Raw genomic sequence first — 13,060 nt, forward strand, 5'->3', positions numbered from 1 at the left:
AATATTAAGTGTAAATCAATCCACCACCATCATCCCCGTGCCAAAGAAGTCGTCAGTGTCCTGCCTGAATGACAATCGCTCCGTTGCACTTACATCCATCACAATGAAGCACTTCGAGAGGCTCGTCTTGAGGCACATTAAGACCCTGCCGCCCCCCTCACTAGACCCCTTGCAGTTTGCATATCGTCCCAACCACTCCACAGACGACGCCATCTCCACCACCCTTCACCTGGCCCTCACCCATCTGGACAACAAAGACACCCATGTCAGGATGCTGTTCATAGACTTCAGCTCAGCATTCAACACAATCATCCCCCAGAACCTGATTAGAAAGCTGAGCCTGCTGGGCCTGAACACCTCCCTCTGCAACTGGATCCTGGACTTCCTGACTGAAAGACCCCAGTCAGTCCAGATCGGAAGCAGCACCTCCAACACCACCACACTGAGCACTGGGACCCCCCAGGGCTGTGTACTCAGTCCAATGCTATTCACTCTGCTGACATACGACTTCAAACCACATCATAGAGTTCGCTGACGACACGACCGTGGTGGGTCTCATCAGCAGGAACGACGAGTCAGCGTACAGAGAGGAGGTGCAGCAGCTAACGGACTGGTGCCGAGTCAACAACTTGTCTCTGAATGTGGACAAGACCAAAGAGATGGTTGTGGACTTCAAGAGTGGACAAAGGGAGCATGCTCCGCTGACCTTCAACAGCTCCACTGTGGAGATCGTCCAGAGCACCAAAGTCCTTGGTGTCCACCTGGCGGAGTCCCTCACTTGGTCCCTCAACACCAACTTCATAGCAAAGAAAGCCCAGCAGCGCCTCTACTTCCTGCAGAGGCTGAAAAGAAGCCCACCTCTCACCCCCCCCATACTGACAATGTTCTGCAGAGGGACTATTGAGAGCATCCTGAGCAGTTGCATCACTACCTGGTTTGGGAACGGCACTGTCTCGGAACGCAAGATCCTCCAGAGGATAGTGAGACCAGCAGGAAAAACCATCGGAGTGTCTCTCCCCTCCATCAAGGACATCTACACCACACGCTGCACCCAAAAAGCCACCAGCATTGTTAGGACCCCACACATCCTTCACACAAACTCTTTACACTCCTGCTGTCTGGCAAGAGGTTCAGAAGCATGCAGGCCCGCACGGCCCGACTGTGCAACAGCTTCTTTCCTCAAACCATAAGACTGCTAAACAGTCAAGGACTGGACTAAAACACAAACACAAACACAAACACACACACACACACACACACACACACACCTGTTCTTTTTTATTGCACTACCTGTTTCCATATTTCTATTTTATTTTATTTTATCTTAACTTTTTTGCACTGCATTCTTTCTTCATTTCACTGTGTACTGTACAGCTGTATGTGACTGAAATGACAATAAAGCCCTTTTGAACTTTGAACTTTTTTTGAACTTTGAATCCCAGGCCACACTTGTAGGTGAATCTACTACCATATCAGATTATAAACCTTAGATGGGTGAAAAAAGATGCTGTAAACAGCACTGCTGCTACTGTGCAGCTCTTTGAGGTTTTGCTTCTCTGTGCGGCCAGCAGGGAGAGTTGCTGACTTTTGCAAATATTAATAGTAAGATTTTTCTGCTAGTTTGCAAATCTGCTTCACTGACTTTTATCACTGTGGATTACAATCTAACAAGAAGAAGTCTCACATCGAGTTTTACGAGTGTATTTGTTATAACAAATTCGAAGATGAAATAAGTTTATAGTAGGTGTGTGAATGATCACTGATCAGTGTTATCGTCATTAGTGGAGGGCCCCAAAAATCATGTTTTGCTTCGGGCCCCTTGGAGGCTTGGGCAGTGCAATACAGTATCTATATACTATAGTACAAATAAGTAAAATATAGCACATCTCTGTAAATGTGGTGTATTATAGTATATATAGTCTCTAGGTGGTGTCCTGGAAGGGGTGCCGTCTGGGGACTCCATAGTTCTCCTGAAGGACTTCAATGCTCACGTGGGCAATGACAGTGAAACCTGGAGGGGCGTGATTGGGAGGAACAGCCCGCCCGATCTGAACCCGGGAAGTGTTTTGTTATTGGACTTCTGTGCTGGCCACGGATTGGCCATAACAAACACCATGTTCAAACATAAGGTTGCTCTTAAGTGTACCTGGTCCCAGAGTACCTTAGGCCAGAGGTCGATGATCGACTTCGTAGTCGTATCACCAGACCTGCGGCCATATGTTTTGGACACTCGAGTGAAGAGAGGAGCAGAGCTGTCAACTGATCACCACCTGGTGGTGAGTTGGCTCCAATGGCGGGGAAGGCTGCTGGACAGACCTGGTAAACCCAAACGTGTAGTGATTCCCACCTCCAGAGGAGTTTCTCCTGCATTCTGTTAGGATGATACAGTACAATAAAGTCTCTAAGGTAAGATAGAGCTCGGTCATTGAGAGTTTTATATGTTAGAAGCATGATTTTAAATTCTATCCTGGATTTTACAGGGAGCCAATGAAGAGAAGCTGATACAGGAGAAATATGATCTCTGTTACTGGTTCCTGTCAGAACCCTGGCTGCAGCATTTTGGATCAGCTGGAGGTTTCTGAGAGAGTTATTGGGACATCCTGATAATAAGGAATTACAATAGTCCAGTCTAGAAGTTATAAATGCATGGACAAGTTTCTCAGCATCACTCTGACACAGGATGTTCCTGATTTTTACAATATTACGCAGATGAAAGAAGAGACTTGTTTTATATGGCTATTAAATGACATGTCCTGGTCAAAAATAACTCCAATGTTCTTTACAGTACAACTGGAGGCCAAGACGATGCCATCTAGAGTAGCTATCTGGTCCCATAGTGTGTTTCTGAGGTGTTTAGTGCCAAATACAATAACCTCAGTTTTGTCTGAATTTAAATGAAGGAAATTCCAGGTGATCCAGGCATTTATGTCCTTCAGACATGCCTGGAGTCTGACCAACTGATTGATTTCGTTTGGCTTCATAGATAAATATAACTGAGTGTCGTCTGCATAACAGTGGAAGTTTATGCAATGCTTCCTAATAATACTGCCTAAGGGGAACATGTACAAGGTAAATAACATAGGTCCTAACACAGAGGCCTGTGGAATCCCATAACTAACTCTGCTGCGGGTGGAAGAATCATCATTTACATGGACAAACTGGAATCTGTTTGATAAATATGATTTAAACCAGTTTAGTGCAGTTCCTGTAAACTCAGTTAAACATTCCGGTCTCTGTAATAAGATGCTGTGATCCACTGGATCAGATGCAGCACTGAGATCCAGTAGAACCAGTATAGAAACTAGTCCACTGTCTGAAGCTATAAGAAGATCATTAGTGACCTTCACCAATGCTGTCTCTTTACTGTGATTCATTCTAAAACCTGACTGAAACTCTTCAGACAAACCATTTCTATGCAGATAATCACATAATTGGCAGAAAAAACTTTTTCAAGAATTTTAGAAATAAAAGGGAGGTTGGATATGGGCCTATAGTTTGCTAAAACGCCTGGATCTAGAGTAGTCTAGTTTTGAGCAGTGGTTTTATTATAGCGACTTTAAAAGCCTGCGGTACGTAGCCTGTTAATATAGAGAAGTTGATGATATTTAATACTGCAGTATTTATTAGAGGAAAGATTTCCTTGAACAGTCTAGTGGGGAACCAGACTGGTTCAACGGGCAGATAGGCAGAACCAGCCAGCGTCGTGGAGCACAACCAGGGCACAGTGAGACATAGGACATTGCTGGCCATCCACGGCATCCTAACCTATCTCCAGTTGTCTTGACCACGTCTTGCCACTGGATCCAGACAGGCCGGGACGAGAGAGGGAGGCTGACAATTTGCACAACTCTCCCTCACTTTTTTTCCCCCTTTCTTACCCACAACCACACATTTCCATTTTAGTTGAAGTTCAGATTCCCATTTATCTCTATATTTATATATGACTGACTCGTTTTTTGAACACAGAAGATTATAAAAATGCGAAACATGGAGTCACGTGGTGAGGTACCAGGGAATGGCTGCGTCGTAGGAGATCTCCGAATCCCGTCAACTTTATTCTGGTTTCTAGCTACTCAATCTCTCCCAAACGGCACCTTTCAGGCCAGTGGTAGCTTTCTAAAGTTACAGAGTTTAAAATTTTCTGCGAAGAATGTCCGCAAGTCAGAGGAAAAAGAGCGTACAAACGCGCTTAGCCACGGTGACCGTGGGGGAAGCTAATGCTAGCCCTGCCAGAACTAACAATGCTAACGCAAACTCCGATAGCCAAGAAGAACATTCAAAGATGGACATAAGTGCTTTGTTTGCTGAAATGACCAAGGTGGGAGCTGTTTTGAACGGCGTTGCAACTGATGTGTCACTTATAAAAACAGACATGGCAGAACTTAAAAGCGCTCTGAGTGCAACCCAAACACGGATAACCGAAGCCGAAGCTCGCATCTCAGATGTGGAAGACAAGGTGGCTAGTGTGGCGCGAGATAACGACAACTATGCTAAGAAACTCAAACAACTTTTGGACCGTGTGGAGGATCAGGAAAATAGGAGTCGTAGGAAGAACGTCCGACTCGTTGGGCTGAAGGAAAGTTTGGGAACGGGTGGCAATTTGAGTGATTGTGTGAAGAGGATCCTCGCTGATGGCCTGGGCTTAAGCGGGGATGAGTTCGATATCGAGCGTTGCCACAGAAGCTTGAAACCGCGACCCAATCCTGGTCAACCTCCACGCATTGTGTTTGTGAGATTTCTCCGCTACTCTGCTCGACATAAAGTCCTGACGGCTGCCAAACAAAAGAAGGGCATAAGTTGGGAGAACGGACATCTGTCGTTTTATGAAGATGTGACTGCAGAGCGCGCAGCGCAAAGGAAGCGCTTCTCCCCGGTGATGAAAACGCTGTGGCAGCATCAGGTAAAGCACACCCTGGCACATCCAGCGACACTTCGATTTACGTGGAAAGACCAACGTCAGAGCTTTGAGGATGCCGAGGAGGCCGAGAAATATGTGCGGGATAACATTGAAAATGAAGGGGAGTGATGAACCAACCAGCTAAACTACGTAACTGGGAGAGAGACGAGAAGTAATTTCACAAGACGGGAACGGGATACCTGGGGTACCACCTGGACAGCTGGAGGAGTGGAAGTCGCTGTCTGCAGGACCCACACGGACCGAAGACAACTTAAACTTTGCCGGGAAGGCATACGCACTGCCATGTTCTTTTTTAGGACAGTGCATTTTTTATTCTTGATTTTAATTTTTTCTGCTGAAGGTTTGCAAAGTGAGGTATTCGTCTTCTTTAGATTTTGGACCAAACTAAGCTGTCAATACATGTTTAATTGTTCTATACTGGCTGATATGGGGCTTCAGTATAATTTGTTGTGGAATAATAATGGGTAATATGGACATTAATATTGTGTCATGGAACATCAATGGCTGTGCCACACCTATTAAAAGGAAAAAAGTACTTAGCTATCTTAAGTCTCATAACACTGATGTTGCATTTATTCAAGAAACACACTTTGGAAATGAAAACGAAGCCTTGAAATTAAAAAGAGATTGGGTTGGTAAAGTGTTTCATAATTCAGTGTCAAGTAATAGCCGCGGTGTTATGATACTTATTCATAAAAAACTCAATTTTATTTTATTACAACAGTTAAAGGATGAAGATGGCCGATGGTTATGTCTCCAGGCACTTATTAATGGAGTTAAGGTTGTTTTATGTAATGTTTATGCCCCGAACAGGGATGATCCTAATTTTATAGATGAGGTTAACAAGACGTTGGGAAGCATAGAGGGATATGTTTTATTAGGTGGAGACTTTCATATTGTGTCAGATGAATGTATCGATAGGAGTGCAATCAATGTAGCCTCAACCTCAAAAACGAAAACGGGATTAGCATTAAACTCCCTCAAAGACGATATTGGTTTGGTAGATATTTGGAGACTTGTACATCCTTTGGAAAAAGAATACACCTTTTATTCCCACTCTCACAAAACGTACTCCCGAATAGATTATTTTTTGATATCCAATTCGTGTGTTGATTCAGTAGTGAACTGCAAAATAGGTGTTATTGCTTTAACGGATCATGCACCTGTAGAATTGCACATCAATTTACTGGTTGAAAAAAACAGTAAAGGTAGATGGAGACTGAATTCAAGTATACTACAAGACGAACAATTTGTATCAACACTAAAAGAGGATATACAATATTTCATAGAGGTGAATGTTGGGTCTACTGAAAGGCTGGCTACTGTGTGGGATGCTCTGAAGGCGTTTGTTCGTGGAAGGTGTTTGGCTTACAGCTCTAGAAAAGTTAAAGAAAATAAAGAAAGGATACAAACTTTGGAGAAAGATATAAGTATATTGGAAAAAGAATTGGCCAAAAAATTTAATGAGAATAAATTTAAAGAGATTTGTCAGCTTAAATTCAGTCTTCATGAAATTTATAATAAAAAGGCTGAGTATGCCCTTTTTCAACTTAAAACTAATTTTTATGAAAATGGTGAAAAAACTGGAAAATTATTAGCAAGGCAGCTTAAAAAAAATGATAACCAGAATGTTATTACGGCAATTAAAAGAGATGATAAGTTAGTTACATCTTCATCAGAAATTAATACAGTTTTCAGAATGTTTTATCAAAACCTGTATACATCTGAGGATGTGGTCAGCACGGATCAACTAGACTCGTTCTTTGACAAAATAACAATACCAAAGGTTTCACAAGAGGGAAAGGACAAATTAGAATCTCCTCTAACGGAGGCTGAAGTTAAAAAAGCTATTGGCATGATGAAAACTGGAAAGTCACCTGGCATTGATGGCTTTCCAGTTGAATTTTACCAAAAGTTTGTGGATATACTTTGCCCACTTTTAACTGAAGTACTCCATGAAGCGTTTGAAAATGGGTTACTACCTGAGAGTTTTAATCAGGCAATAATATCACTAATTCCAAAAGGTGACAGAGATTTAACTGACCCAGCAAATTATAGACCAATAAGTTTAATAAATGTTGATTGTAAAATATTATCAAAAGTATTGGCAACAAGGTTAGAGACGATACTGCCACAAATTATTCATAAAGATCAGGTGGGATTTATCAAAGGTAGATCTGCTTCTGACAATATGAGAAGATTATTGCATCTGTTATGGATGAATAGAAACAATCAAGATCCTGTGCTGGCGATATCTTTGGATGCCCAGAAGGCATTCGACAGGGTAGAATGGACCTTTTTGTTCACTGCTCTGGTGAAATTTGGTCTGGGTGCTAATTTCTGTAAATGGATAAGAACCTTGTATTCGGGACCAAAGGCAGCTGTATTTACAAATGGGGTGCTCTCACCATTTTTTAATATTTCCAGATCAACCCGGCAAGGGTGTAGTTTAAGTCCGCTCTTATTCACTATCTTTTTAGAGCCACTAGCCATCCAAATTAGAGAAAATTCAAGAATTAAAGGCGTGTATGGGGGAGGCAGAGAACACAAATTATTTATGTACGCAGATGACATTTTGGTACTGAGTAAAGATCCTACAAACTCAATTACAACCCTACTAGAGGTAATTGATCAATATTCCGTGCTTTCTGGGTACAAAATGAATTGGCATAAGTCTGAAGCCATGCTGGTCTCCCCAACGTGCAGTCATAGTTTATTATCCGGTTTCAGTTTTAAATGGTTGGATAAAGGAATGAAGTATCTTGGAATTGAACTGAATTCAAACATTGATGATATTATGGCTGACAATATGGGAAAATTGCTTAACAAAATTAAGACTTATCTGGATAAATGGAGTAAGTTAAATTTAACACTATGGGGGAAAGTAAACACAGTAAAAATGGTCATAGCTCCACTTATCAACTACTATACAGGAATGTTGCCTATGTGCATACCACAACCGATGGTACTAAGTTATAATAATATGATAAAACACTTTCTTTGGAATGGTGGAAGACCCCGTATTAATATTAATCGACTCTGTCAACCCAAAAAAGAGGGGGGACTTGCCCTGCCCAATATAGAGCACTACAGTATTTCTTTTGAAATGTCTAGATCGGCTAAACATTGGACAGGGAAACTCGACCTAGACTGGATTCTAATAGAACAAGAACTTGCCTCTCCATTCACACCAATTGAAATTTTATCACAAAAGTTGAGTATAGAGAATAAGGTGCAAAACCCTATTTTGAAGTTTTCAAAGATGGTGTGGTTGGAAGTACATATGAAACACAAGCTTATCCCATATGTTCAAAAATATGCCCCCTTGTGGCATAATCCTAAAATTAAAATTGGTAGACAAACTATTTATTGGGCACAGTGGTTACGGAAAGGTATTAGAATTGCTGATGATTTATTTGAGGGGGGTGTATTCATGTCATATAATGATATCAAATGCAAATTTAACTTGGAGGACCATCACCATTTTTGGAAGTATTTACAAATAAGGGATTGTTTAAAAGAAAAAGTTAAGATATTACCAGAGAGAAACCAAGTGGAGACCTTTCTGCTATTACCCCCTCTGTTATGTAAAGCCTCAAAATGGTATAATATTTGCCCATGGGCTACAAAGAACACGAGTAAAAGCCTGAAGGTAAAATGGGAAAAAGATCTAGGTTGTACAATAGATCATGATGAATGGCATTCAATTCTTTCAAATAATGGGTCATACATTAGAGAAGCCAGGGGTAAATTTATTCAATACAAAATTCTCAATAGATATTATTTTACTCCCTCCAGACTTTATAAAATGGGTATTGGCAGAAATGATCTCTGTTGGAAATGTCGTACAACTAAAGGTACTTTGATACACGCCCTTTGGGAATGCCCGGTGGTCCCTCCATTATGGAATGGAGTATTGTGCTATATGCAGGGTTGGTCACCTTGTTATTTGCCAAAATCACCCAGACTGTGTTTATTTGGAGATAAAAGTGAGGTACCACTGTTGAACAAACATGCTTTTAGAGTGTTGAGTACTGCACTGGTAACATGTACCCGACTTATTTTAAAATTATGGAAGGACCCCCATACCCCAACAATTAAAATGTGGACAGAGAAAATGACTGAAAATGTTGCTTGTGAAAAAATGCTGGGAAGAATGCACTCGAACAATGAAGCAGTCATGGAACAATGGGACAGTTTTTGCACCTATCTGTCTACAAATTGATTTGGACTTTTAAGGCAGCAAGACAGAAAGATAGAAAGATTTACACTAAACCTCACTGTTTTATTTTTTGTTGTTGTTGTTTTTTTGTTTTTTGTTTTTTGTGATGTTTTTTGTTAGTTAGTTAGTTTGTTTGTGTTCTAAAAATTGAAAAATTCAATAAAAACTTGAATTACAAAAAAAAAAAAAAAAGGGAAACATGACCCTTAGAGAAGGACTTGATCTGAAGTATTTGATCCATGCCACTAGTCGAAGGAATTTGAGGGACCTGAGAAGTGTAGGTTCTTGCAAAGTCATGACGTTGAAAGAAACGAAAGAAGTCAGTGTTGTTTAATCCCAACATTGAGCATAATTGGCTAAAGCTAGCAAACATACCATTTATGTACAAGTCTCCTAGGCATCTCAGTCCTCTATTAGCTAATGCCATGTAACCCGAGTCCATCTTGGTTGGTACAAATAAATAATTAATATAAAGCGGTGTTGACTGAGGAAGGGAGAACCATCCAAACTGTATCCTAATTTGAGAACAGATCTTTAATGTATTAATTACAATAGGGTTGGATGTGAAATTTGTAACGGAAACAGGTCACGTACTACAGGCAAGGGTCTGGAGAGATGTAGAACATGTACTCGCTTCTAATTGAAAGGTTGTGCAGTTCTGCCATCACAGTCCGATACTTGGCACGTTCTTCAGCAAACATCTGGAGCGCAATCTTCAAAAATCTGCACCGGGGATCCCTGATACTGTAGTTTCTCTCTTCTATTGCGAGCATCCTGTATTATATCATCTTTAATCTGAAAAGATGCAGGCGGGTAATCATGGGTCGAGGCCGAGAGCCTGGTTGTGGCTTTGTAGTCAGGGCCCGGTGAGCCCAGTTGAAGTCAGGAGCCAAATCTAAGACCTTTTCCCCAAACAGCTGAAGTAACAGCTCCGAAAAAAAGATGTGGGCCTCGATCTCCTCAATTGATTCTGGAAGACCAATAATACAAAGGTTAATCCTGCAGCTCTGACTCTCAAGGTCCAATGTTTTTGCTAATAGCTTGCTGTTGCTAGCCTCCAAGGCTACACATCGTGCTTCCATTGCAAGAATTCGCTGGTCATCTGACTGAGCACTTGCTTTCAAAGAGACAAAGCGCTGTCCATGATCTTTTACAGTACACTGCATCTTTTCCAGCCTTTACTCCAAAGCAGGAATGTTTAAAGTCTGCCATTATGCTAGCTCTGTGCTCATCCAGTAAGTCTGCAATGTCGGTCAAGGAAGTGGTGTCGCAAGGTCCCAGTGTCTCACTCTCGTTCTTCTTTGGTATCGCTCCTTTCAACATTCTTCTGGTCAGTGCAGTGCTACTTTACGACTGCTAGTGTTACCTCTTTCTTAGGTCATTGAGGGTACAACAAAAGACAGGTGTTTACAAAAGGTGGTTATGGGAGAGGACAACCACGCTGCTCTCACATGCTCACCCAACCGGAAGTCCTCAACAAAGAGAGGCTGGTGTTGGATTTGCCATCAGATCCTATTTCGCCAGGAAACTTGCCAAGCTCCCAGAAGGCATCTGATGACACTTCAGCTTTCACTCGGAAACAAGAAGAGTGCGACGCTGATCAGTGAACTCAACACCATCATTGCAGCAGTTCTACAGTCAGAGAGGCTCATAGTCTTCGGAGAGCTCAGTGCCAGAGTAGGGACAGATCACCAGAAGGGATTACTGGAAGACACGGCACTGGCGAGTGCAACAGCAATGGCCTTCTGCTCCTCAAGTTGTGTGCCACAGACGACCTCGTCATCACCAACACACTGTTCCGCCTCCCCACCAGCAACAAGACCTCATGGATGCATCCATGCTCCAACCACTGGCATCTGATTGATCATGTCATCACCAGGAATAAGGACAGGCAGGACGTGAGAGTGACAAAGGCCATGTGTGGTGCCAACTGCTGGACTCACCATCGCCTTGCCGTGTCCAAGTGCAGACTTTGCATTCTGCCTAAGAGAAAACCCCAAGCTTAGAAGACTGTACAGAGGCTCAACATCCCCAGGCTGAAGAGCAGCAAAGTTGCAGAAGAACTGTCTAACGACCTTGATGGCAGGCTTCCAGACAAACCCCAGGGTGGCCAGGACAGCACTGAAGAGCCTCCTCAAGGCCAGTGAGACCTGGACTGTCTAAAGCAGACATGCCAAACAGCTCAACCACTTTCACTTGAGCTGTCTCCACAGACTCCTCTGTATGAGGTGACAGGACAAAATCCCAGACACAGAGGACCTGGAACAGGCCAGCTTTCCCAGTGGCTACACCCAACTCCAGAAAGCTCAAGCCATGTTGTAAGAATGTCTGACAGCCGACTGCCAAAAACAGCTGCTGTATTGTGAACTGTCTCAGGGCAAGCGCACAGTCGGGGGACAGAAGAAGCGATTCAAGGACTGCCTCAAAGTGTCCGTCAAAGGCCTGGACATCAACCCCAATACATGGGAATTGCTTGCCCGGAACCATCCAACTTGGCGAAGCAGAGTCACAATAGGGGCCCGTGCAGCAGGGAGCAGACAGACTGACGGCCAGAGCAACCTTTCTGTTTCTGTTCCACCGAGTGAAAACAACTCTGGCATTAAGTGTTTATTGCCCTTGAGGGAGTTTTCCACCCACTTGCATCCATCTCCTATTAATTGTCTAGTTTATTTACACCTTGCTGTGCCAGCCAAATGAGCGTTTGCATTGAAGGGAATAAATGTTTCCCTCTCCCAGCCCTATCGCTATCACTTCTGTCTCCACAGCAGCACCCACTCACACATGTCCTACATGTGGACAAGCCTTCCGGGCCCAGATTGGCTTGTCCAGCCATCTTCGGACCCATCATCACTGATCTTTACACAGTTGTTGAAGTTGTGGCCTTTTTGTATCACAAAGGGCAAACATCACTGAGAAGACAGTGGTGAGAACTGAGGATTGAATGCAGTCAGAGCTCCATCTAGTGGACAGACGGTGCAACAACATCATTCTGTGCAACTGTGATACTTAACAGCATTTGCTGTTTTACGAGAAAATAACCAGATGGTAAACCAAGACATCACCTACATTTTAATAGTTTGTTCATTGTGCCATTATCAACATTTCCAGAAAATTTCATGAAAATCCGCTCATAACTTTTTGAGTTATCTTACTAACAAACAAACAAACAAACAGATAAACGCCAGCTAAAACATAACCTCCTTGGCGGAGGTAACTAATTAGAAATGGTGCGTTGCTTGATGCTTTGTCCTAAAGTACTGTTTTAAAATATCCTTATCCAGTACTATATATAATAGATGATGATGTGTTTCTTGAGAATGGGCTGGAAGATTATAATTCATAGTCTCACTTAAGAAGCCCATTCTGTGGAAGATAATGGTCTTTCTGAACCACACAGTCATTCTGCTACAGGAGGGAAAAATGCTCTGGCCTGTTTTTGTTTCCTTAAACTTCAATTCAATTCAATTCAATTTTATTTGTATAGCGCATATTTACAACAACAGTCATCTCATAGCGCTTCACAAAGGCAGAGACAGAAACACCCAACAATCCAAAACATTTAGATTCCCTGTAAGCTTCAGCAGTCCGCAAGCAGTCCGCAACAGTGGGAAGGAACCGAAAACCCCCACAGGGGGAAAAAAAACCTCAGACAGAACCAGGCTCAGGGAGGGATGGCCATCTGCCTCGACCAGTTGGGTGAGAGTGGGATGAATTATACAATTTAGTTTACAAGTTATTAGAATTTATTGTCCTTTTGTAACAGGAGGCATCATGGTGGGGGCAACAGGATACAGAAGGTGAGGCCAGCGGCTGTAATTCAGGAGCTCCAGATCCAGAGACATCCACAGAGAGAGCAGGCGCAGGAGAACCTCGGGGGGAGTCACAGAGTTAGTCATATGTAATGGTGATAGGCAACTATA

The sequence above is a fragment of the Stegastes partitus genome, unplaced genomic scaffold (assembly GCF_000690725.1).
Source record: "Stegastes partitus isolate 25-593 unplaced genomic scaffold, Stegastes_partitus-1.0.2 Scaffold213, whole genome shotgun sequence".
Classification (NCBI taxonomy): domain Eukaryota; kingdom Metazoa; phylum Chordata; class Actinopteri; family Pomacentridae; genus Stegastes; species Stegastes partitus.